A 22,689-nucleotide genomic window follows, 5' to 3' on the forward strand; every position below is an offset into this window, starting at 1 on the left:
GCTCAGTCAATACATTTTGGATAAGTTAATAAATGAATGAATGGAGGGAGAATTGAACTAAAACCAGTTACGTGAGGAATAGAGTTGATTTTTTACTCAACTCTAGTATCCTCTGGGAAGGGAGACCTTGAGAAATCTACTCTTGAAAGAACAACGTGCTGCTGTTGGGACTTCCTTATCAGATAAAGCGGTGACCGATTTCTCCCTCCCAATAACAACAGAGCTGGAGGCAAAGGTGAATAAAGAGCAAAATGAGATATCAGAAGAGCTGGGTTCAAATCCCAGTTCTGCGCCTCCCTAAGAGCAAACTTGCACAAGTCTCACTCCTATCAATTATGATTTTCTTACCTGTAAAATGAAGCTAATAATTCTAGTACTGTCTATTTTGAATTAGATAAAGTACTGTAAAAATGTATACTTGTCATGGAGTAAATAATGGTGGTAGCAATAAAAACAATAATAATAACAAGAAAAACAATAACATATTCAAGCACAATGCTTCTAAGAAAAAACTGTTGTAAATTTATAATATCCTTAGTGGATGAGCCCCACAGTTTTATACAGAACACACATTTTTCCCCTCTCAGATGAGACAGGGCTTTAGGTACTCTGAATTTAACAGTAAAAAGTAAAGTTCACTTATAAATAAATTCATGTTTAAATATAATTTAATTGTTTTAATCTAAAATTTGCACATCAATAAAAAATAAAGGATCAAGAACCAATTCCAGTGAATATTTGCTAGAGAAAAGGAATTCTTAGAAATCTACATTGTACTTGCTATAGATATTAAAATAGTATTTGTTTCTTTACATTAAAAGATAACTAATATCCTATATAAATACCAAGTGAAGAACAATTTTACCTTCAATAAAATATGCTAATTTAAAGAGTATAAATATACATACATTTTTGTTTTCTAAACTTTCACATGCACACGACTCCATGTGTCAGTGAGAAAATTATCAGCCATGAGCATAGTATATAAATAAAACAATTCCCATTTGTCTGATTGTAAGCAAAGGATTTATTTGAAAAGAAGAATGATCCCTTCACCTTTATAAGCAATTTGGTTTCTGTATATGTTTATTGATGGATGCCATTTTCACAATTCAGCACTAATTATTAATTTGTATCTTCAGGGGGTTATGTATATAATTCTCATTAATCCCAAGGAATTTCGTAAATACCACTTTTGACCAGAGGCTGAAAATGTGTTTATCTCTCACTTCTGGTTGCACACACATTACCTCACATTATCACCCTGTTGAGAAGTCATAAGTGTTAGCTGGTATTATACCTCCACACTCAAGATACCCATATTTCAGTGAGAAGAAAGGAATTTTCTGTTAGAACAGCACGGAATGAGAAGTTGGTCCCTGGATACTTTTTAATTTTAGTGGTGTGCCATTAGCATCTTGAATATTTCAATGTGAGAGCAAGAAAGTTCATAAGGGGATAAAATAACAATAATAATGTCAGATTTATATAGAGTCTTATCCTGAAAACTTAAACTGCTTCCAAAGCAGGATCAGATTACTTATCAGAACTCCTTTTCACTTTCTTTTCATTTTTGAAAAAAGAGAAACACAAAATGCTTTTAACTTACAGTTATATTGTTTTTTTCACTGGAAGGACTCATTTTATCATTGAAATGTAATGATTTTTCTAAAGAGGGATAAAAATGTGTTGTTTGTTCCTTCTATCTGATCTTCAATACCTAAAACAGAGTTTTGTTGTTTGCTACTTTACATTAATGCTACTATTTTAAAATATTCAGTAGAGGATTCTGGATGATCATAGTAATATTTTGAAGTTAACACAAGCAAATATTTTCATTTAATTCAACTCAATTCCATACACATGTATTGGAACTCACTAGGATTAAAGGATGCACCAGACAATATGAGGAACACTGAAATGAGCAAGGCATGGAGCCTTGATTCAGGGAATTCATAATCCACCAGGGCAGGGAACTTCTTCCCAGAAAGCTCATCCGTGAGCCAACTGTGGGAAGTGCTCTTGGAAAAGGACAAACGCGGTGTGATGAGAGGACCAAGCAGGGAGATGATGATGGGGCTGGGGTGGGACGAAGAGCATGAAAGGGTTCCTGGAAGAGGTGATTGATACCCAAGCCTTAAAGGACTAGGAAGAATTCAAAAGTTCAGCATTTCGGATAAAGAGATGAGTCTAAGAAAGCGTATGGAGAGAGTACAGATGAATTGGGAAATAATGAGCAGGTTTCATTGGCTTTTCGGGTCTGTTAGGAGAGTAGAGAGAGAAATATGTCTACTGCCATAATAAGCTTTTATAATTTGTTCTTTATATAATGTTGAATGCTTAGTAATTGGAGAGTGATACTATGCGCTACAGTTGCGGGAGATGACAATTTCCGAACTGTGTAAGATGGACCATGGTGGAGAAACCACATCTGGATTGTCAAAGACTTCCCAGATTTTGTGACTGTCTGGGTTTAAATATTCTGAAGTCTTTCAGTCTTTAGAGAGAGCAGGTAGTGTTGTTGGTGAAAATGGTTGTAGCGAGAAACTTATAACTATAATAAAACCATGTTCAAGAAGTATAGGGAGGAGATTTTGTCAAACAGACATACTTTTGTGCAAAAAGAAGAATGAGATAACTCAACTGTTTGCTAATAGCAATTTTAAAGTGCTTTCTAAAATAAAAAAATAAAAAAAACTATTTTCTTCAGTAAAGTAAGAATTTCCCTGTTTACAATACTAATTTTAGGCAGAGATTAATTGAAGGATAAATGTTGTGTAAAACAATAAATCAACACTTCTAAATTAGTGGATCCCAAATTAATGGTTTTAAATTTTGCAGAATATTTTGATATGTTTATAAGTGACTGCGGGACTTCAATGAATGTTGTCTTGATGTGTAGCGATTCTGTCATTTTGGAAATGAAATAATTTTTTCAAGTATGAGAACAAAGGACATCCTTTATAATTCACAACTCATATTATCTATAAAAACATTCTATCTATAATTGTTAAAGAAAACCTTTTCCATGATTCTGAAGTTCTTCAGTACAGCTGAACTGTGAGCTACATGATTACTAATTTCAAGTTTGAATCTCTGCTTCTGACCTGTTGTTTTATTTTCTTCTTCAAATCTTATTCCTTGAGGCTTGCCCCACCCTCTGTAGTTTTATATCTTTTCTCCTGAGTGTGTTTGTGCATATATATATATATATATATATATATATATATATATATATATATATATACTATTTGTTTGGTTACTCAGACGGAGGCTTCAGACCAAGGAATTGGAAGTTGCTACCTCTTGACAGGCTGTGCTTTATTCTTCCATCATAAAAAGGATCCTAAGTAAAGAACACCAGCAGTGACTTGTGTAGCTTCTGGGCATTTTTTTGTTCTTGTGATCTAAAGTCCACTTATTGTGTTTTCTCTTATTTGGAGGTCATCAAACTTTGATCACTGGGGGGTGGGGGGTGGGGTTTTGCCTTGATCTTTGAGATCACACTACAGGCTGATTTTTAAAAACACATATGAAAGGTTTATTTTAAAATTTAAAAAGGTACCACACATTTGTATCAATGTAAAATGTTTAAGAATGGTGAAATTCAAAGCAACACTAATTAGAATTAATTTATAAATGGAAATAGGAACATGACAGTAATGCCCAAACTGCTCAAATGCATTTGAGCGTTTTGTGAAATACAATATTGTTCTCCTTTTCTTCATCCATTTGACCAGATGTGCACATGCCTACCTTGGGGTTACCACGTGTTAATATGGCATGGAGGTGTTAGGAAGGGGGATTTGCCATCCCACGTGCCCATTTTATCCACTATGTACTACATGCTACAATCAGATTGAAAATATTAATTTTCCTTTTGTATTTTAATGATAGTACACTTTTAATATGTCAGTGAGCATATGCTCTAATAAATAGAAGCAATGATTCATTCATTAAATCATAGCATTTTAGCACCAGAAAAAAATGTAGAGATCGTGAAGAAACCTGGGCTTCAATGGCCTTCAGGCTTGCCTGAGGTCACGGAGATGGATAATAAGAAAGAGACGTTTCTCTATAAAATTCAGCTCCTGACATTATTTGATGTTTCCTTTTACACCAATCTGTATTATTATTTATTTTTAAACACAAACTTTCCAAGTAATCTTAGCAGAGAAGACTTTTGTTCTATTATTTCAATCATTTTTTTAAATCACATAGGGAGAATTGACAAACACTTCCCAAGTCCATCTCAATTCCATTGTATTAATAGATTTCATACTTTGGGGAACCAGTTCATGGGAGTAAGGAGAAATTGAAAACACTTGAAACCAAGCATGGATTAGATTATATGTGAAAGGACAATTTTTTATGCTTTTCTATCATGTTGAAATTTGTGGTTTTATACTTCTCTCTTCCTGAGAATCTCCAAGATTTCTCTTCTCTTATTCTATTGTTTATTCCCTAACAATCTAAACAAAATAGTGAGAAATACTCAGATACCTTCTGAGCAGAAAGCAAATCTAAGTAATTCAAAGTAAGAAACATGTCTGGGACTCTCACATTTGTCTGTCATCTCTAGAGAATGGATTTACTTCTTCCTAGCCATGAGGAGTGTCCACGGTACTTCAAATATTCATCTAATCATTTATGAACAAACTAAATAATGGCTATATTCATAAAACTTTGCATGAGATTTAAGTAGAGCTCTAAAGAAAATATAAGTCATATGATCTTTGTTCTCAAAGAGTAACTATCGTAATAGGAAAATACACACAGTAAAAAAGTAATTTGTAAAAAGATACAACTAAAATTAAATATGTCATAAATATCAGAATCACTAGAAGTCAAAAAGTGGATCTGTCTTGAATGATGGTTAGACTTTGTTAAGTGGAGGAAAAGACGCTTTGGGGCTCGGGATAAACACCTACAAAGACTTGGAATTGACAATGCATGAGCTGTGTTTGAGAAACCATGAGTTGGCCGATCTGGCTCCAATGGAGAACCCATAAGGAAGTAGCAGAAGTTAATTTTGAATCAAAAATAATAGATCTTGAAGGCCCACCACAAACTATGGATTTGATTCCGACAGATCAGCATTTCTCAAAATGCTCCTCTGCACACAAAACGCTATTAGGGATAAAGAATTGTGATTAAATGATTGGAAGAAACCTGCCAATCCTAAACCCCCTCCTGGAGATTGATGTGTACATTAGCATTTTACAGATGCTGAGATGACCTGCTATTAAAAATGCCATCTAACCATGTTTAACCTTTTCTCATCATTTTTAATCTCGAAACTTTTAGTTTTGCCTAACATCTTTTTACAATGTGGAACATTTCTCAGAATAAAATTTGGGCATTTCTGCAGAAGACAGCAATATAATCTTTCAAATGAGAAAGTGGTACAAGGAATTTTTTTACAGAAGAAAATATGAAAGTTGTATAAATTTAAATGACCTCTGTCCATTTAAGTAGGGATTGGGATGTACAATCTGTCCCATTTGTGCTTAAATGGGTTGTTCTCCATGGTGTTTTCCATTTCAACAATTGGATTTCTAGGTTTTATTGTTTTCAGGCACTATCAAATATGATAATCATTGTCATGTTCAACAAGTTTGACAAGATTTTCCCACCAGAATTTATAAAGTGATGAGTCACTTCCAGTGTTAGCATACATAATAAACATCTAATGACCTCCTATAGCAAAGAGAAAACTTATTTAGAAAGCAAAGGAAAATAAGCAAAACATAAATGTAATAATCATAATTTCTGATTGATGAAGGCGACTGTAGAGTAAATAAGAGACTTTGAACTCTATTCGATGATGAATTAAAATCAGTTAAACAATATTTGGTGCATATGTTATTGTTGTTTTGAATAAAATGCTTACTTACGCTTGGTAATTATACCTAAGTTGGCTTTTAAAAGAGAATCTGCAAGTTCTATAGAAGAAAGAATTTTTCCTGGGAAAGGGATTTCTGAGCCTTGTTCCTCTTGTTACTTAGCTCCACTTGGGGTTTTGCAGTCAGCCTGAAAGGCATTAAGAATTCTTCTCCTGAACGTTTCTAAAACCACAGACATCACTTAAAGAGTCAATTAGCAATTTCAACATAATAATTCTAGGGTAATAACTCTACCATAAAAAGCATGTTCTCTGAAACCTACCGAAGAAATAGCAAGCATGAGTAGACATTAAAGCAACTTCACAGCAACTACATAATGGACTGTAAAAATTAAGAGAGTGGCATAACAAGCTTACTTCCCAACTGTGATGGCCTTCTGAAAATACTTAGGTTTCTTATTTCTTTAGTAAAAGTGTTTGCAGATAGAATTTATCAAAGTTATCATTGCTAACTTCTATTAAACAAGGAAGAGGAAGAGGGAATGCATATTTACCCGCTGGGACGGACACACACACACACACACACACACACACACACACACACACACACACACAGAGGCAAAGAGCTTTTGAAAAAGGCCTCTATGTGTTCTATTAACTGGAAGATTAATTAAGGGGCTCAATCCACGGGATGAGGGGACAGGGAAGAAAAGGCAAAGCTTTCATTTAAGAGTAGAAAGACCCTGAGTAATTAGTGAATGAAATTCTGATATGACAAAATTTGTCAAAATCAGCAGACAATACATTTGTAGAGGGTTCCACCAGAGAAACAGAACCAGTTGGCCAGTTGGAGATACATATATATATATAGCATATATATACATATATGCTATATTCATAGGCATGCTCCAGCTGTTTCATTCCCATTACTTTGAATGAACTAAAACTTGCATATTATTAATCAAGACTTAGTGAGTTTGAATGATTTTTCCAAGGTCACCTGTCAAAAAACTTGTGACTGGAGATAAGTTGGTTTACAGCTAGGCTTCAGGATTATTTTCATTATACATCTCAGTCAAATCTCACTGCAAGGCGTAAAATAAAGTTACATGTTAGCAGTTTCTCTGAAAATTGGCAATACTGTTTGTCATCATTAAAACCAGTAAGTGTCCTGCACTATAGGACTGACCTAGACTTAATAATTACTTGAAATGGGATGTTAGTTGGTTCTCCATTAAATATTTTACTAACAAATAAAAATCATTATTTTCAGTTCTCTATTTTAATGAGACTTCTAGATTTTTAAAATAGGAAATTTCTCAGTCTCCCTAACTTTGCAAATTGTGATATAAACTTATTGATAAAACTATAATAAATTTAATCAAAACAAACATCTTTCTACCTTAAGCATTCTTCTTTTTACAATTGCATTTGTAGTTAAATGTATAATTCCTCCTATCTATAACTCAATTTATTTGTGTGACTTTATGTGATTTTTTGATAATTTGTTGAGAAGAATTATTAAATTATTAGAAAAATACTTTTTCTATGAAGACAAAATTTTCTATCAGTGGATTTATAAAAAATGTGTATATACAATGTGTAGACTCTGGTAAGTCATTGTCTCATATACATTTATTGGTAAATACTTGTGGTATAAAATTCAAAGTAAAGTCATTTTCTTTTTTAATTAAAAAGATGTCAATATTAAAATGGAAGTATTGTAATTGTGAGAAAGATCAGATTTATCATGTTTTTGTGCTGATCTTAAGGGGTTTTCCATCTTCCTCACTCACTCCCCTTGTCTTATGTTTAGAGTCATGTATTCTGCATAGCAGCCTTTTCAGGCTCTTCAAATGCATAGAATTGCAAAAGTTACAAGATTATGTACAATGGGTTTATGTTGTGGACGTCTGTCCACCAAGGACTTAACAAGCTGAAATTTTCAACCTGGACTTAAACAATGACCTAAAGCTAAAAGGAAAGTGAAATTTCAGCTGTGCTGCTGAACACTTGTAGATGTGTCTTTATGAAATCAATGTTCTCCAAAAGAGAGTTATTTCCAGTCAAAAATACAATTTGGTTCCACTATCAGACGGTATAAAAAAAATTTCAATAAACAATCTGCCAAGAGTCAGATTGTACCTTGGCACCTCTTCCACTTAGGGGTGATCTTCATAAGAAGTGGCACGTCACGTGACGTCATGTCAGGGTCTTCTCTGAGGGACTATATTTTAATCCCTAAATGATAATTAGTTTAATGGAAGCCTTAAAAGTACAGCATCCAGTGGGTTACCAGTCCCCTCCCCCTTTTATTTTTCAGAACTCTTTTGATCTGTTTGGACCTAGAAAGGAAATATTTCTTTCTCTGCTGTATCTAGTGTTTGATGTACTACAAAAATATATGAAGAGAGCTTTATTGTACAGTTACTCATCATGATTTGACTTGACATTTTGCTTAAAAACTGTATCTACTAACTTTCCAGGAAGTGGAGCACACATAGCTTACTCTTGTCTCCTAGGTGAACAACCACATTTTAACAGTCATCCTATAATTTACTGTTTGAACACTAAGGCAAAAACTAAATGTAGTCAAAGTTAATTTCAGATCAAAGAAAAATAATCTCCTTTCAGATCAATGTACTCCCAATAAACTTACTAGAACTGTAAGTTGATTCACTTTGTTAAAATGGATTTTTAGGCAATATGAAACACATTGTATTGGTTGTGAATATTTGGTGTCTTTAAAAATTAGGACTTGCAGATCTAGACAATGAGTGAAACTCTCAACTAAAATATGAATCAGTTGACCTGACTTGCTGGAGATATATTCTAAGGTTAGGATTTTCAGATTAAACATAAGACTACTAAATATAAAGCAATTTATGAATTTACTATATTATCTATTATATATGCTTTGGGGAATCCAGTTTTGCAGATGACATGAACACTGGCGATTCACTTGGCATTTATTCATTCAATGTGATTTATGTATGCATGTATATATGTATGTGTGTTCGTATGCATTTGAAAGAAAGAGAGAGCAAAGAAAAGAAAGAAAAAGAGAAAAAGGAGGGAAAGAGGAAAGGAGGACTATTATTTTCCAGGCTGTGAACTAAGTATTAAAAAAAAACAAACAAAAAAAAACACCCTGCCTTTCAGGAACTTAGAGTTTGTAGGGAAGGCTTATGTAAACAAAAACTTTCAGAAGGTGCTAAATCAAATTGTAATAGAATTTGGTGCAAAGGGATTAGAGAGGTGAGAATATTTACTGTGTCCAGATAAGAGAGGCTTCACACAGAACTTGACCTTAAACTGAGTCTTCGGTGATGAAGAGGAGGTTTACAGACTATGCAGGTGATACACACACAAGACAAAATAACAGTAATAGTAATAATAATAATAATATTAGTAATAGTAATAAATAAAATGGTATTGAAGTTGTCAACAACAAAAAGGCTTCTTTTCATTTTCACATATGTTCATCTCACTTTGCAGATGTAACTGTTTAACTATTTCTGTCTTTATTTCTCTACTGCCATATTCTATTATATTTATTTATACATTCACTAGTATTTATTGACCCCACCCAATTTGTAGGATGAAGGATATTACCTACTCACTCTCTTTCTTCTTCTTTCTCTACCTACCTTCTTAGTTTTGTAATATATACATTTACCTTATATTGTCAAGATTTATATGCCATTCTAGGACCATAATGAAGTCTCCTTTGCCTTGTCTGTAGCTGATTCCAAAAGCTGAAAGCCAATTACAGACATTTACATTATCAGGATTGCATTAAGTAATGGTCAGTGCAAAGCTAAGCTGGGGGCAAGGATTTCTCTACAAACTCACCTTCAGCATCTCTGGCCCACTCTAAGGTGAAGGAAGCCACCAACACAGTTATGTGGATTTCCTTCCATACCACAACTTGCTCAATATAATGTCACATTTTATTTTACTTCTAATACAAACTATGCCATCTCTTACAGAGTGCTTTCTTCTTGCAGTTTCTAATTACCACTCAGATTTTTTGTGTGTGGGCAGAAAAAATCACATAATTGCTTCACACCATTACTAAAATCTTTCTGTTCTTTATTCTTTTTTGTACGAAATACATTCTATTTGCCTTAGCGTTGCCTTGAAAATCATTGTCAATGTTTTCATGTGGACTGATGATAGGTTTCCAAGCCCGATGCACAAATGTCATCTTGGGATTTTATTTTTTTACATCTGCTTAGTTAGTTCAACTGTTTACAAAATTTTGTTATTATTTTTGATGTACTTTTTTCGGAGATAACTATCAAGTGAATATTTCAGAAATAGTAATTGGAAGGTAAATATCCTGATGCTGTACATATCTGAACGCTTTACTTGTCCTTCACACTAACTGACACTTTGGGCATAAAATTTGTATTAATTTGTGACCAAATAACCAAACTTGGCCTAAAACAAGACAAATGTATTTATCTTACAGTTCTGTCTGTCAGATGTCCAACATGGACCTGATTGGACTGAAATCAAGGTATCATCAGGGCTGCATTCCTTCCCAGAGGATCCAGGGGAGAATCTAATTACTGCTCATTCAGGTTGTTGGCAGAATTCAGGTCCTTCTGCTCATAAAACCAATGTGCCGGTTATTTTGCTGGTTGTAAACTGAGGTCTTTTCCTAGAGTTCAGAGACCACTGCATTCCTTGGCTTTCTGCCCCCTGCTTCCATCTGCAAAGTCAGCAACAGTGTGTTGAATGCACACATCTCATCACTCTGACCCTTCTTCTATTGTCACATCTCTCTCTGACATAGCCAGAAAAGGTTCTTTTAAAACAGCACCATCCATGTGGATATTCCAGGATAATCTCCCCATCTCAAGGTTCGTAAGCTTAATCACATCTGCAAAGTCCCTTTTGTGATATAATGTGATATATTCTCAGGTTTGGGGGATTAGGTTGTGAACGTCTTTAGGGGCCATTATTCTGCCTAGATTCAAAAACATTTTCCCTTAGAAATTTAGAGATAGTGCTACTTTTCTCTTCCACCCTCAAGTATTATTTTTTATGTCAATAATTTTACGTCAACACTATTTTTATTCTTCTGTTGGTAACTACTTATCTCTCTTGGAAATTTAGGAGGATATCTTCATCTTTGTAATTCTGACCTCCCATGTACCTAGTTGTAGTCTTTATTCAATTTCTGTTTGGTTCTCCGAGGCCCTAGTAACATGACTTCTTGGGTTTTTCTTTAGGTGAGAAGTCTTTCTTCTAGAATTATTTTTGAGGGATGTATAGATTTGGCTGCCAAGAGCATAAGGAAACCAACAGTGTGTATTCATAAAGAGAAGAAGCCAGAGGAAGAAGCTAAGAAGAATACAAACTTCTATCGAAGGGTGAGCAGAGGAAAAGGAAAAGCCGGTTATCTGATGGAATAGCAACATTAAGCAGGGAATTGTCTCTGGTGGAATTCTACCCTCTGCAAGCCCCAAATCTCCTTCTGAATTATAGAATTTTACTTAATTTTCAAGACTTACATAAGTTTTTCTGATCTGTTAAAAAAGAGTTTCGAATGCTGCATAATTTGAAACTGTTGTAAACTATAAAATATTACACAGATTTAGATTGTTAATGTGATTGCTATTATCTCAGGATGTGTTTCTTCTTTCAATAAATACTTACTAAAATTTCTTTTTAAAAATGTTTTGAGGAATAACTGACAAATATTATTACATATAATTAAAGTGTACAACGTGATAATTTGATATACATATGCATTGTGGAATGATTCCCACAATCGAGATCAAGGTAACACAGCCATCACCTCACATAGTTAACTCTTTTCCTGTGTGTGGTAAGAATGCTTAAGATCAACTTCGAAGTATGCAATACCACATTATTAACTCTAGTCACCATCCCGTACATTAGGTTCTCAGAACCAATATTTCTTACGAGATTCAAATGAAGTCTCAGTTGGTCCAGGTCTTTTTTTCCCCCCCTACTTTCCCTTGCCTTAGTATTTCTGTTAGATTATAACTTAAATATTTATAGTGTACTGTATCAGTGTGATTTTATACTGAGGTCCCAGGAAAGGGATACTTGAAACTGAAATTCCAACTCCAAAAGACAGTCAAATATTTGGGATAATTGTTGCCTGTTTGAAAACGCTGAAGCAGAAAGGATGATAATTAAAAATATCCTTCCTTTAGACGCCAGCTGACCACGAATACTCATAGACAGTCTTTGTGGTTGAGACATAATGAGATTTTCAGTCTGCTCCCTACAGAACAGCACTAGGCAGTTCTTACCATTTCACCATATGATTATTTTTGCAACACTGGTCCCAAATAAATACTTTTATCCAGAGTCAGCCTTCTTGTTCTGGTGATTACAATAGCAAGGTAGAGAACATAAATAGATCTGCTGTACAAACTAACATTGTAATGAAGATCTAAATTTGCTCGTTATCCCTTGAAACAGCAGTCAGGAGGTACAGAGGGGACGGGATATTGCTGTTCTTTTGCATACTTTGCAAGGAGAAGGGAGCAATTTGAATAAAATATCTGACAAATAAACTGTTGGGAATTTGTCAGAAGTGTTTGTAGTCTCTGCTGGAAGTCTGTGAGGAGAGCTGAAGGGCTATAATGATGAAGTCTTTGACCCAGTCTGTGATACATTGAGCACATAGAGGGATCTCTTCCACAACTATGTCTGTCTCTGGGTACCCCCCACCCACCCCATGAGGGCCACTCCTGCCCCTCCCTAGGCTAGTCAGCAGGCTCTAAACCAAACTATTTTTCTGAAGGCGTTATTTAAAATGTGGTGAGTTTTCCTGTATGATTCATATTTAGTTTGCACCCAGATTGGGTAACCTGTGAAACCTGTTCTTTATTAGAATACAGCCAATTATTTATTTTCAAATATATTTATGGTCTCCACCCACCACAAAGAACTGAAAAATAGGAGGCATCTGTTAGAAAGCCACCTTTAAAGAGAACCGTAAAATACTTTATCTTTCTAATGAACAATTCTTGGAGTCAAATTTATGACCTTACATTTCTTACTATCCCAAACTCAGACTCTTCTCGCTGGATTTCTCCAACTCCAACAGAACATCATAACTTCCTATATTTTGTGTATCTGTGCAGTAGCTTTCTGAGTTTGGACAATCAGGGACCTGTTAGAAATATTAGGGCCTCTTTCATGTTCTCTTCTCCCAATCTTAGCCTGTTCAGAGCCTTTGAATTTTCCAGGGTTTGAGAACACTTGCTATTATAATAGCAAAAGAAATTATTTCCCCCCATAATCTAATTTCCTGCAGCAGTAGAACCAAAATATAAATGTTAACCTTTAATGTTTCTTTTTCCTTTCAAGCAGGTCCAGCTGAGTTTATAAAACTTCAGCATCATGTTAGGTTTTCCTCACATTTATTCTCCCTTCTCCAGGTTTATTTTCTGGATCAGGTCCCTGCCTTTTCCTTTCATTTCCACTATTTCAGTTTTGATTAAAAAATAAAAATGTGTTTTTTAAAGGTAATATTCTTTCTCATAAAGATTCTCTTTTGATTTCTTTTCAGAACCCAAACTAAGGTCACTATGCTTGATTGGGTATCCTCACTAACTCTGGTGAAAACAGACTAAATTAATAGGGAAAATGTTTATTACATTCTGTGTAATATATTGAGAAACTAGCAAATTAAATCCAATAACAAGTACAGGTAAAAAAATATATTACTATCATAGCAGAAATTAATAAAATTGAAAACCAAAACAACAAATTCAATATACCTCTAAAGCAACTGACCAACAAAATAAAGAGAGGAGATGCAAATTACCAATACCAGGAATGAAAGCAGGGACACTATAGATATTAAAAAGTTAATTAGGAAATATTACAAACACCCATAAATATGGAAACTTAAATAAAATGAATCAATTTCTCAAAGGACATAAACTACCAAAGCTCACTAAAGAACAAATAATCTCAATAGTTACATATATACCAAAGGAATTTAATACATGGTTAAAACTTTCTAACAAATAAAGTCCAAGCCCAAATGGTTTTATTGAATTTTACTCAGTATTTAAAGAAAGAAAGAAAAATACCAGTTTTTCACAATCTCATTTAGAGAACAGTAGAATATGGAGTACTTGTCACTCATTTTTTGAGACCGCATTACCCTGATATAAAAACCAGATAAAAAAGCATTACAAGAAAGAAAAATTATGAACCAATATACTTCAGGAACATAGACACAAAAAGTCCTCAACAAAATATTAGCAAATCAAACTCAGCAATAAATAAAAAGGAAAATACATCATGAGCAAGTGAGTTTCATTCTGGGGATGCATAGTGGTCTCACATTCAGTCGTCATTCATCTTATCAACAGACTACAGAAGCAAAAACATATAATCATCTTAATAGAGACAATCACTTGATATAATTAAGCATCCATCCATGATAAAATCTCTCATCAAGAAGGTACTGAAAGGAACTTGATAAAGTGCTTTTTCTTAACTTTATAAAGGCATCTAAAAAGCCTATGGGCAACATTATGCTTCATATTAGAAAACTAAATACATTTCTCGTAAGATTTAAAACAAACCAAGGATATCTGCTCTTACCAGTCCTATTCATATTCTTACTCAAAATCTCAGCAAGTCAAGAAAAAAATAATGAAAATGTGATATACAAAAATCATAGAATGTAGCAAAAGTGGTTTTTGAGTTACATCTGTAGTCTTAAATGTTTAACTTGGAAAAAAAATGAGTGGAAATTAATGAGCTAAGTACACCATTTTAAAAGTTAAGGGAAAAAACTGCTTATGAAACTAAATAAAGGAGAAGAAAGAAAATAGCAAAGATTACTGAAACATAAAGTAGATATACAAAAGAGAGGCTCAGCTAAGTCAAATATAGTTTATGGATATAATTAATAATATTGACAAGTCATTGGCAAAACTAAACAAGAAGAAAAAAGGCATAAATAAACATTAATAATAGTGATGAAAAAGGGGACCAACCACAGATACCACAGAACTTTTTAAAAAAAAGTAGAAGGATAGTAAAAATTAATTTTTCCTAACACATTTTAAAATTTTGAAGAAATGGTCACATTTGTAAATAAAATAAATTTACTTACTATATCTTCCATGAGGAGAAACAACATATTTAAATAATTCTATAACCACTCAAGTAATTGAATCAGTAGTTAATTTTCCACAATAACAAAATAAAAGAAACAAATATTATCAGACTTTCAAGGAATGAATAATTTAGCTTTATACCAACTATTCCAAATAACAGAAAAAGAAAGAATGTTCCATAACTTATATGAGGCCAGCAAGATCTTTATACTGAAAACCTGACAAGAACAATATGAGGGTAAAAATTAAACACTACATTCAATAATATGCATGTAAAAATCTTAAAACCTAAGCAATTTGAGAATATATTTCTTAAATCTTATGTAATAGTCTCCCTTTATTCTTGGGGGATATGTTCCAAGACTGCCAGTGAATGCCTGAAACCACAGATAGTACCGAACCCTATATATACTATGTTTTTCCTATACACACATACCTATGGTTTAATTCATAAATTAGGCACAATAAGAGATGAACAACAATAACAAATAGCAAAATAAACAATTATAATAATACACCCTTAAAAAGTTATGTGAATGTGGTCTCTCTCAAAAAATCTTCTTGTACTGTACTCACCCTTCTTCTTCTGATGATGATGTGTGAGATGATACAATGCCTACATGAGGTGATAAAGGGTGGGAAACAACGTAGTGACTTAGCGTTAGGCCATTACAGTCATGTGCAGCCTAACTACAGGGATCCGTCCTGAGAAATTCAACGTGAGGCAATTTCATCCTGGTGCCAGCATTATACAGTGCACTGACACGGCCTGGGTGAGATAGCCTAGTGCTATAATTGTATGTGCTATACCTTTATATATCTGGCAGTGCAGTAGGTTTGTTTACACCAGCATCACTACTAACACGTGAGTAATGCCTTTCGATGCTACAACTCTTACCGTATGCAGAGAGAATAGGGACATGGGGAGAGAGGTGGAGGAAAGGAAGGAGGAGGTAAGGGGAGGCAAAGAGGGGAGGAGATGAGATCTTCCTTAAGAAAAAGTGCAGCTACCAGATCGGCCAGAACTAGATTTCGGTGGCCGACAGCAGATCCAGGGCACCATCTTGCCCCTCAAGGTGAACTTTCCCTAATTACAATAGATTATCATATTATTAGCATTGCAGTTAGGGGAAATCTCCACTCCCTGTATCACCATGATAGATCTGACCAAGCCAAATAAGGACAAAAATCCCTCCTCCCAACTGGAAGAAATAATCAGTGAGGACCCACCTAGGAATGCCTATAACTCCAATCCTACATCTTGAATACTTTGTGCTTTCACTTTTAGTGAAATAAATTCCCAAGTTTCATTGTTCTTTGGGGCAGCTGCTCTTCTCCGGGCCTACCCACTTTCACCTTCTTGAGAATGTACTGTTCTTTTTAAATAAATCTGCTGCTTATTTGACTTATCCGGTGTGTCCTTATATTGTTTCCTGTGGGGTACACCTAGAACCCATTTTCTGGCAACACAACCAGTTTCCAGAAAGGTGTCATGGGTCTGGCTCATGGGTCACTGTCACCACCTGGACTGTGCCCAGGTGCAGAAGGGAGAAGGGAGAAGGTGAGGAGGAGGGAGGAAAGGAAGGATGGAAGGATGAGTTCCAAAGGAAGTCAGGCAGATTATACTCCGGCCATCTCACAGACACACTCCAGGTCCCTCTAGGGCTACATTATGAGGTCTACCATGTCACTAGGGCATAGGAATTTGTCAACTTCATTATAATATTATGAGATCACTGTCATATATGCAGTCTGGCATTGACAAAAATGCCCTTATGCAGTGGCACATGACTGTATCGACCTTCTGACAATTATGTCAGCAAGAGGGTCGCTGAGCCATGATAATATCATGCCTTCCACCCACAAACTTAATGCCTTTTCCCTCTTAATGAGCGCATATGGCACTCTGTGGCCATAACTTCCACAGTTTGTGGTACAACAGCAAAACTAGCATGAGTTTCTTTTGCCTTCTTCACAATTTCTAGAATAGAATATTCATACATATTGTAGATCATAGCAAACTCAATATACAATTTTTTTGTTTCCTTATTAAGTCAAAACTTTCACTTTTTCACTTATAGGAAACATTTTATGGCTTTTCTTTGCCATAACCAAATTGCCAGCATGACTCCTTTAGAGCTTTGGGGCCATTATTAAGTAATATAAGGGTGACTTGAACACAAGCAGTGCAATACCGCGACAGTGGATCTGATAACCAAGACGGCTACTAAGTCTCCAGTGGGCGGGGCTGGGAGCATCTACAGCATAGGGACTGGACAAAGGGGTGAGGCACAACCCAGCCTAGATATCTGAGATTTCTTCATGCTACTCAGAATGGCGAGCAACTGAAAACTTATGAACTGTTTATATCTAGAATTTTCCAGTTACTGTTTTTGGACCACAGTTGATCACAGGTAACTAAAACCTTGGAAAGGGAAACTGCAAATAAGGAGGATTATGAACACGCGGTGTGAGAGTTAGAGGTAAATTTCTCCCAAACTGATCTCCACAAGCTTCATTCTCAAAGAGAAAGAAACTGACCTCTTGCAAAACTGACCTCCTGCAAAGGTCTATGGAGAACCATGTGGGCCCACTGCTTAAGATAGAACACCCTGGTTAGCTGCAAACTTGCCCACTGATAGGGGTGCCCACTGTGATATCGTGATTTATAATAAGACCTATATAGTTGGTCTTTGTCCCTGTTTCAGGAACAGAGCTCCTGAAAACTTTGGTATTTTCTCAGTTAAGAGAGAGATAATGGTGTCTTTTGTTGTGTTAATGAGGTGGCTTTTGGAAAACATCTAAGGATGGGGTCCAGTTGCCAGGAGAACATGTGATTTGAGGGTTGGAATTTTCATTTCCTTCTTTCTGACCTCTGGGGAATGGAGAGGGGCTTGAGGTTGAATCAACTGCCAATGGCCAATAATTTTGTCAATCATGCCTATAAATGAAGTTTCCATAAAAACCCCAAAAAACGAGGTTTGGAGTTTCCAGGTTGGTGAACATGTAGAGATTTGAGCCAGAGAAGCAAGCACCCTTGGAGAGGTTATGGAAACTCAGCACCCTTCTCACATACCTTACCCTACGCATCTCTTCAATCTTGTTGTTCTTGAGTTATATCCTTTATAATAAACTGATTATGTAGTAAGTAAAGTGTTTTTCGGAGTTCTGTGAGACACTCTAGCAAATTAATTGACCCCAGGGGGGAAGGGAGCTGTTGGAACTTCCAATGTATATAGTCAGTCCGTCTGAAGCATAGGTGACAGATAAGGAGACAACCTGGACTTGCAACTAACATCTGAAGTTGTGGGAGCAGGGGAGGGAGGACTCATGTAGGACTGAGCCTTTAACCTGTGGGATCTGACCTCTCTCCAGGTAGACAGTTTCAAAATTGAGTTAACTTGTAGGACACCCAGCTGGTGCTGAGAAATGCTTGGTGGTGTGGGGACACCCCACATGCCTGCATCGTTATTGGGTGTAAAATCTTACTCCCATTGCTAGGAATAGGTTATTTCTCTAACCATGAATACTGAGGTGGTGACACCCAGCTTGCCATATCATAGAGCTGCAACCCAGATCTTGGATTCCAGTCCCTATCGCAATAGGGAGGAGCTGGAGTCTCTTTCACTAAACCATAAATGCTGAGCTGATTGACTAGGGCTGGAGCAAAGCCTCCATCACAGCATATTACAGTTGCATATTAAACCATAATTAGCCCAATCTAGTAGTATTTGGAGGTGGGGCTTTTGGAAAGTAATTAGGTTTAGATGAGTTCCTGGGGATGGGGCCCCCATGATGGGATTAGCGTCTACATAAGACACCAGAGCTTGTTCTGTTTTGACCATGTGAGGACACTGAGAGAAGGCAGCTCTCTGAAACCAGGAAGAGGTCCCTTAGCACAACGTGACCATGCTGGCATCCTGATTGGACTTCTAGCTTCCAGAACTGGGAACAATAATTATCTGCTGTTTGATCACCCATTCTACGGTATTTTGTCATGGCAGCCTGAGCAAACTAACACAGCAAGGAAACAAAAAGAAGGGGGATTTTGACTCACACTCTGTTGGTGGAATGTGCTCCTTAGAAATCTAATGAGCTCTCTCCCAGGACAGCTAGACATACCCTAGTAGTTCCTTCAACAAATGCTGACTGAACCCCCACTGGAACCATTATTCAATTCCCCTTGATTCAAATTTGATGATATCTGTTGCCATTAGAACTAGCATTTCAATAAAGGTACCAATTTATCCTAGAATTAAATCAAGAGGAATAGAGAATATTATCATGATTTTTGGGAACATTTTAGTGGTATTGGGGGAGGCAGATGAATATCTTTGACAATTTATTTCAAATTCAAAATAACCTGGGTGTATTTTAGTCCACATTTTCAGAGTATTTTTTTTTTTTTAGAAGAGTGTCTCATTCATTACTATGATAGTCCCTTCATTCACCAGAGTTTAGAGGGGTAGAGCCAGATCTTCTCCATATTCTGTCTTTAAGTCATATCACCAGGTGATCTGCAGAGTCCCTTGTTTTCACAGCTAAGGTCATCATTTCCAGCCTAGACTCTCTAGGACTAACAAACAGAAATACCATGCGATGATAGCTATCTATGGAAGTACTGCAGCAAATCATATAAAATATAGTTTTCCTTCTTCTAATCCCCTTATATATAAATCATGTAAACAATTATAACACAAATGCCATATCTAAACACCAAATATATCAAGACAAAAGGTAGAGAATGCATAGCTTTTGGATTTATATATGCCATCTCTTTTGAATAGACCTAGATCTACTCTCGTTATTTAAAAATCAAGTCTCAGAGTTTAAGTGTGGTTTTACTGTAAGAGCCCAGGGAATTCCCTTGCTGTATTCCTCCCTTAGTCTTCAACTGCGATATAGACCACAAGCAACTCAAGAAATGGGTATCCTGTCTCCTTATATCATCTAGACAATCTCATTTCTTAGTGAAACCTGAAACAAAACAATTCACACATGATGAACTACCATTCAGCTGCCTACAGAAGTGTGCAAAACCTGTAAAATAAAACAGGCTATTTTACTGGTATGCTGATGCCATCTTGAAGGTACTATGCTGAAGGAAAAAAAAAAAGAAAAAAAAAATATATATATATATTTTTTTATATATGATATTTATATATAAACACTGGCAAACACAAAGATACATAGACTTTGGAATGAAATAACAAATCATTTAGTTTTATCTTCTTGTTCCTGTAATTATAAAATGGTGTGTCATTAAGCCTAGTTTTTTAAATGTTCAGTTGAAGCCTGTTTCTGGGTTTGCATCCTAATGGGTCCATGTCAGCTGCATTAAGGTGCTGACCATTGCTCTGCCGGCACAGCTTTGGAGCAGCACAGAGCAAATCCCTTTCTCTTCTACGACAGGAGGGACTTCCGATGCCACTGTGTCACATATGCTCCCAATTAATCTCCTGCTAGGCTATCTGATTGAATTACACAATCACTGAAATGTTTTAAAGGCTTAACTAATTTGAAGCATAGCCATAGGTTAAACACCATTGAACCATCAAACACAAAATAGAGTTTAACATAAAAAAATCATTTCACAGGTACAAACATGACTAATGGGGTGCTATAATAAGGGAGGTAAATGCCTTTGTCTTATTTTGTCCTTCTGCCCAAAACAGTTCCTATTTGTTAATACTAAAAATAAGGTACAAGGAGAATTTTCCACTTATTACAGTATAGACAAACAATCTGAATAATTCAGGCTGTGTTTACAGAGCACAAAGTGAGGTTCAGATTTCATAAATATTCATGATTAGTGTGGGTACGCAGTTCAGATAATTCACAAACCAACCTATCCCTGAACAGTTCAATTTGGTAGTATAGAGGGAACCAATTTACCAGATAATTATGATATCGCCACTTTATCACTAAATATAGAACCAAAGAGGAGAAAATACCTAATTTTTAAAAAATCTTAATTCAGTGTGTTGTGTCAATTTGGGTGTGTGGGGATTATGTGGATTTGGTTATAGAAGATTATTTACAGTCTCCCCAAATTCCTGGTCTATATTTTAAGTGTGGTGTTTCTCCTTTCCTCCATTTTCTTATTCTCACTTTCTGTCCTTGGTATAGACAGTATCATGCAGGAAAGACCAATGCTTAGGTCTTAGCTCCCTGTGATTTCGTACAGTTAGGTTACCTTGCACCTGCTGAAGCTGGTACTCAGAAGGCAGTGGCACTATCTACTTTGGGAAATGAATGGTTTCCTTTACAAGGGCATTTCAGAAAAACAGGTCAGCTTGAAACTATAAGCATAGCTCAGAAAGGGGTGACTAAATGATGTCTAAGATTTAAGCAAAAGTTTTAAAACCCCTGTCCTTCTACTGAGCTCTATTGCTTCTTTTACTAAATGTCTTTAGTAGCTAGAAGATAGCTATACAAGACGAAGTACTGATGAGAAGTAATTGGTGGAAAACAGTCATCAGGAAGGAAATTTTTTGAACATGGTAATGAAAAATAAGAACTATGAATGTAATTCTCAGGTTCAAACCTTGTCTTAGGTTGTGAATGTATCAGTGAACATTGATCTTAGATGGAAACCTTGACTTTCCAAAAAAACCTCAGTTATGTTCAAACCTTGTATTAACATAACTTCAACACCTTTGTCACACCTAACAAAATCAACAATATTTTTTCAACAATAGCTAATGCTCAGCTCATGTTCAAATTTCTCAAAGATGCTTTTCATTTTTTACAGTTTCTCTGTTTAAATTAGGGTCCATACAAGGTTTGCATTTGTTTGGTGTCCTGATGTAAGTTTCTTTTAACCTATCACATGTCACCCTCTCTACATTTCGTTTCTTTTTTCTTTTCTTTTTTTTCGTGCTATTGATTAGTCAAATATCTGGGTCATCTGCCTTGTAAAATTACCCACACTCAGAATTTGATGGGTAGGGTCAAAATGACAGAGTAGGTAAACGCTGTGCTTACCTTTTCTCACGCCCACATCAAAATTACAAATAAATCACAGAAAAACCATTATTGAGAATCACCTGAAGTCTAGCTGCACAGAAGCCCTACACTAAGGACATACAGAAGAAGCCACCTCAAGACTGGTAGGAGGGGCAGAGATGCAGAACGACCCAGGCCCACACCTGTGTGTGACTATTTAAAATAGTATCATGCAGGGACTCAACTCCCGCTCCCCGCACAAGAACGTAGGACATGGTGAGGCCAAAAAGAAACACCAACAGAAGCATAGATAGGGGAGTCATACCACTATATTCTCACTGGCGGCTGGGTTGGAGACACAGGAAGCAAACATCCACCAGCACCTCAACAGGGGGTCCTCCTTAACCCAAGTCTCGCTGGCGGCAGGGAAAGACTCGAGAAGTAGGATCCACACGATTCACAATCCACCATCTGCTCTTGCTATCCCCACTTCTCCGCCAACCAACAAACTTGCTAGCTTCTCTGCCAACCAACCAACTGCATTGCCAGCTCAGCCACGTCAGTTATATTGGTAGCCAATGGCTAACCGGTAACAGATGATGGCCAACTAGCCACAGTGGATGGCCATCTGATTACAGCTGACAGCCATCTAATAACCGAGCCAGCATCTTTCCACATGAGGCTGACAGCCTGGAAACTGCTCTCTGGGACTCTGTCCCCACAAATAGGGAGGGATAGCTCAGCTATGGAGATCCCCCCAAG

The sequence above is a fragment of the Rhinolophus sinicus genome, linkage group LG04, assembly GCF_036562045.2.
Source record: "Rhinolophus sinicus isolate RSC01 linkage group LG04, ASM3656204v1, whole genome shotgun sequence".
NCBI classification, from domain to species: Eukaryota; Metazoa; Chordata; class Mammalia; order Chiroptera; family Rhinolophidae; genus Rhinolophus; species Rhinolophus sinicus.